Raw genomic sequence first — 5,828 nt, forward strand, 5'->3', positions numbered from 1 at the left:
CTTCGTTGTCATCGACAAATTGAGTAAAGTGGCGCATTTCCTTCCAGTCAAGGAGTCCATTTCAGCAGCTCAGCTGGCAGAGTTGTACACCTCGAGGATTGTCTCGTTGCACGGCGTACCTATGATGATCTCGTCAGATCGCGGAAGTATCTTCACTTCCAAGTTCTGGGACTCCTTTCAGTCTGCTATGGGCACAAAGATCCGCTTCAGCACAACGTTCCATCCTCAGACTAGTGGTCAAGTGGAGAGAGTGAATCAAGTTCTTGAGGATATGTTGAGAGCCTGTGTTATCTCTTTTGGCATGAAGTGGGAGGATTGTCTGCCTTTCGCGGAGTTCTCGTATAACAACAGTTATCAAGCTTGTTCTGGCAAGGCTCCGTTTGAGATTCTCTATGGCAGGAAGTGTCGTACTCCGCTCAACTGGTCCCAGACAGGCGAGCTTCAGATCCTTGGCAATGATATGACAGAAGAAGCTGAGGAGATGTGTCGGATCATTCGCGACAACCTTAGAGCAGCTCAGTCCCGTCAGAAGAGCTATTACGATAGCAAGCACCGTGACATGTCGTATGAGCTTGATGATTTTGTCTATCTCAAGGTGTCGCCTATGAAGGGTATGCAGCGTTTTGGCATCAAAGGCAAGCTTGCGCCTCGTTTCGTTGGTCCGTTCAGAGTGGTTGGCAAGAGGGGCGACCTTGCGTATCAGCTCGAGCTTCCGTCAACCTTTGCAAATGTCCATGATGTGTTCCATGTTTCTCAGCTTCGGAGGTGTTTCAAGAACCCCGAGCGCACTGTGCATCTTCAAGATATCGACCTTCAGCCTGACCTTTCTTATCGTGAGCATCCAGTTGCAGTTCTCGAGGCGACTGAGCGCAAGACCCGTAACAAGACTGTCAAGTTTCTCAAGGTTCAGTGGTCACACCATTCCGATAAAGAGGCTACGTGGGAACGTGAGGATCACCTCCGTTCCGAATTTCCCGATTTCTTTCTGTCTTAGATCTCGAGGTCGAGATCTTCTTTGTAGTGTGGGAGAGTTTGTAGTACCCCAGATGTAATCCTTCCATATTTGGAACCTATCTCATGTGGGTCCACCTTGTCAATGCTATGAGAGAGCCCATGCTCATTATTTCATGTGTTGTCACCTTATTATTTTCTCATCCTTTGCATGCATGCATTCCATAACCTGCCATGTGTTCTTGTTGTTGCATTGTGTTCTTGTGATTTCATGTCTTGTCCTTTTGTTGTTGTGCATGTGATGTGTGGCTTGTGTGTAGTGAAGCATGTGTTAGCAAGTGCTATGTTTTCAAAACAAACCACCTTCACTCCCTCTCTATTTTTCCCTTATGTAAAATTTCACCTCTTCCTTTCCCCTTTTAAAAATGCCCATGTTTTAGCTAAAATTGTGGTGGATGAGGGATGTGTATTGCTGGTTTTGAATGGGTGTATAAAGGTGCGTGAAATTACAAAACAGAACAAACTAATGCTGTTTTGTAAAATATCTACGTGCTCCTAAATTCTTTTCTGATTTTTATAAAGTAGGATTTGGTTTTCCAAGTCCAGGGATGTTCTTGTGATATTTTTATCATTTGTATACACCCCTGGGCATTTCTTTCTTCCCTAATTATTTCTATAAATAGGAAACTGCTTAGGGTGGTTTATTCTTTATCTGCCGCCCTGGTGGGCTGGCTCCCGCGCAGGCGTGGCCCATCTACCCCCTCCCTCGCGCGTAGGAGCCCAGTCCCACGACGCCTCCTTCCTCCTCTGACGCCGTGTCTTTCTCCTGCACCTTTTCCATCAGGACCAACGAGAGCGCTTGTTGACGCCGTGAGGGCGCCAACGTCGAGGGGGCCCTTATAACCTGGGCGTCCGTGCCTCCCCCCTCCTCCTAGGGTTCCTCCTCTTCCCAGTTCGCCGCCGCCACCTCTCTTCCTTCCCTTCTCTCTTCTCCCGTCGGCAGGTGAGTCTCTGTAGGGTTAGACCGAGAGTGAGCAGCTCCTCGCCGGCGGACGCCGCGCTCCCGTCTCTGTTCGGCGCCGTCGCCATGTCCGGGAGCTCGGGGTGGATCCCCGCGATCCATTCCCGACGCTAGGAGCCCCGGGGACCGATTGCTCCGACGGACCCGACCACGTCTACGGCGAGTTCCCAGTGCTCCTTCCCCTGCATCGGTTCTGCAGATCAGGAACTTCTTCGTCGACGGCCTTCTTCCCCTCCGGCGCTCCTCCTTCTCGATCGGCGCCCCCTCTTCCTGCTCTAGGTGACGACCGCTCCTCCTCCCTTCCCCTCGGTTGGATCTGCCGGTGATGTGGCAGCCGTGCTCCTCTGTTCAGAGGAGAGAACGGCAGGAGCTTGCTGTGATGTGTGCGTAGGGGTAGAGCGCTCGGTGTGAGTAGACTCAGTGTAGTTGCAGGTACGTCTTCCCCTTTCCCGCAGGAGTGGTAGAGGCTGTGGTAGGGAATACCATCTCCGGTGACCTCTCTGTCACCGGCTCGCAGGTGCAGGCCAGGGAGTAGGTTCGAGGCCATGTCATGTTGCGTTAGATCCCTCCTTTGCCAGTCATCGCAACGGAGCCCAGTGGTTGTGTGTGCGTGTGTCTTCGTCAGGTGCAGGGATCGATTCCCAGTAGGAGCACCCCCCCCTTTTTGATTTCCTTTTCCTGTTTCTTCAGTAGGGCAACGCAGTAAGTAGTTCTCCTGCTTCGATCCTCCTATGTCGAGTGCCCTAGCTTAGCAGGGTGGTAGCGCTGCAGCAGTAACACCAGCAGGTCTGGGGTTCGATTCCAGACCCTGCCCTTTTATTTTTACTGTTCCCTCTTATTTTTGCCATGTTTTTTCCCTGTCTAATTCTTGTGCTTTTGTCTTGGCAGCAACTTAACATATTTCTTTTGTGCTCTATGTAATATCCTCCTGCATATTGTTTGTGAGTGTGTGTGCCCTAGATACTTGTGTGTCTGTGTGTGTGTGTGATTGCTAGTGCAGATGCAAGCACAAGTGAGTGGAGTTGTGGTGCATTGTGCACTTGGTGTGTGCAAGTGTTGGCACCTTCATTTGTGCAAGAGGGAATCCCTCCTGTGCACCTAGATGAGGTTGTGGTGATTATATGTGTGTGGGTGGCAGCCCCACTTTGCAACACTTGTGCTCCTCCTCATGTTTAATATGAGAGAGAGCATGTTGTGTGTGTGGGGTTGGCTTGTGATACGCATTGGAGTTGTTGATGTGCATGACACAAACATGGGGTTCAAACCCCCATGTCACTTTGTCATTGTGCACATGAACTCATCCTATGTAGTTGTTATCTTAGAAGGGTACTTTATGGAGTGCATATTCAGTTTTGTTGCAAGTTTGGTCTTTGATTCCATGGAATAGGTGGAGCCCAAGGGCATTAGTTTTTGTGTGATAGAAGTAGGGGTTTTGCTCTACACTATAGTGGTGTCAATTACCTCTTGGTGTTATGTGTGTGCAAACTATGCCTAGACAAAGTGGGCATGTGGCTGAAAAATTCCAGATTAGTGAACTCTGAAATTTCACCAAGTCTGGGATGCTGAAAACATTTTCTTCTCTTATAGATAAGGATGTGCTGGTCATTCTGTTGAGAACTGGCCTTAGTTCAGTGCTAGGATTTTGAACCTGGTATGTTTGGGAAGCTCCTTGTCAAATTTCAAGTCATTTGGAGTCCAGTAGCTTGTGTTTTGATTGCTGTCAAAACGCTTCAGAACAGAGACAGAAACTCAGGTGCAGGAATTTTCACTAAGTCCCTGAGATCTGATGGTTTTGGGAAAGTTTGTGGCCTTGTATCTTCTAGAGTTTAATTCCTTTTGCTGTGATTATTGCTGGTGCTTGTATTGTTCTTGGTTGGCAACAGCCACATATATTATTTGTCATGTTTGGAGGCATGTAGCTATGTTGCATGTAGATCCCAAGTAGCTAAGTTGCAGATTATGGCAGATTAGGTAGTTTTGTCATTTTGATCAAAGTATGTGCTTAATTGATGTTGTGGTCTTCTACCTTGCTCCAATTCATTCATGTTGGGTTGTTACATGTCTTGTCAACCTGGGAATACCAGATTTGTGCCAATTGGGAGTGTGGTGTTGAATCTTTCACGTAGAGCTTTATATCTTGTTTCGTTGATTCCCGTTGATCCGTAGCTCCGTTTGCAATGTTCTTTATATGGTTTTGTACCGTTTTCACGAGCCGCATCTGTTCATGTCATTCTCATGCATGTCAAAATAGCTTAGTGCACAGTTCTGTCCAGAAACTTGCAGTAGTTTATTTTGTTTGTGCTAGTGATAGAAATAGTGGTGCATGCTCAACTTTCATCTCATGCATCATGTGATTGTTGCATCTTGTGGTGCTGCTGTTCATTGGCTGTTATTCTTATGTTGGATAGCACCGGGATCGGAGAACGAATACGTCGAGTCAGGAGAGTACGTGCAGGACGATCCAGAACCATTCCAAGCTGAGGATATCACTGGCAAGATGATATGACCTTGATTCCATCTCTAGACTGGTTATGTTAGTTTCGTTTCCATGTCATATTGCTCGCTGCCTACCACTGAAATTAAATTGCCTCTTCATATGCCATGAGCCCAAACACCGTACTCATTCCTAGCAAACTTGTATGGCTAAGTAGGCTTGCTCAGCTACTAATGTTAGCATTGCTAGTTGCAGGTGTTTTTGACTCATGTGATAAACATGAGCTTGATATCATTACCTTAAATTCTGTTATTTAATTAATGCACCTATATACTTGGTAAATGACGGGAGGCCTAGCCTTTTGCCGGGTGTCTTGTTCCGTTATTGCCGCCTTAGTTACCGGTTACCGGTGTTTGATTCCATAATGATCGCTCCTAACACGTTCGGGGTTGTTATGGGGACCCCCTTGATAAATCGCGTAGTGCTAAGGCTTGTCCGGCAGGACCCAACATTGGTGTTAATTTGCTAATAACTTAATAACAAACTACATAGGGAATAGCTACCCCGAGGATCTAATCAACAACCCGGGCCAGTGCTCCTAATGAGCGTTGGTCCAAACTGGGCAGACTATGGGGCCACCACAGGGCAACCTGAGGTTTGGTATACCTGTAGTGTGACTCATCCGGCGTGTCCTGAGACTGAGATACGCGGCTCTTATCAGGGTCGTCGACACGTCGGGAGGTCCTGCTAGCCTTGCCTTACCTTAGCGGTATATCTTGCGTATAGGAATCCCAGTGAAGCTCTGGTTTCCCCCAGAGTTGAGGTTTTTCCTCTAAGGAATCCGACGAGATCACGAGATTCGTGATAGAGGATGCCTTTGCAGCCTGTGTTCGTTTGTGATGGACTAGTTGGAGCACCCCTGCAGGGTTTAATCTTTCGGAAAGCCGTGCCCGCGGTTATGTGGCAACTTGGAATATTTTGTTAACATCCGGTATTAGAAAACTTAAACATAAATAAATAAATAAAACTGCCAACTCTGTGCGTAACCGTGACTGTCCCTTCGAAGATCCCTCTTCGATCGGGAACACGGTGGGGTTATGAATGCCGTAGGTAGGTGTTCAGGATCACTTAGTGGTCAAGTAAATTCGACCGTTAGCGTAGACCACCTTTACTTCTGCTTTGCGTAAGTTAGCCACTTGATCAAGCATAGGTTGCTGCAACCGATACACTTTACCCCTACCTTACCCAATAACATGACTAGTTCTGGCACCAAGGTCTTAGATTGTTGAGTCCCCGTGGCTCAAGGATTCCTCCGAAACTCCCAGCAGGTTCAGGTACCCCAGAGACAGATGATCCCGACGTCACCCAGCTGGCGTGGCAGTACGACGAGGAGATAGACCGCCTCTACGTGAACTATCCAGA

This window comes from Hordeum vulgare, chromosome 2H, assembly GCF_904849725.1.
Source record: "Hordeum vulgare subsp. vulgare chromosome 2H, MorexV3_pseudomolecules_assembly, whole genome shotgun sequence".
In the NCBI taxonomy this organism is placed as follows: domain Eukaryota; kingdom Viridiplantae; phylum Streptophyta; class Magnoliopsida; order Poales; family Poaceae; genus Hordeum; species Hordeum vulgare.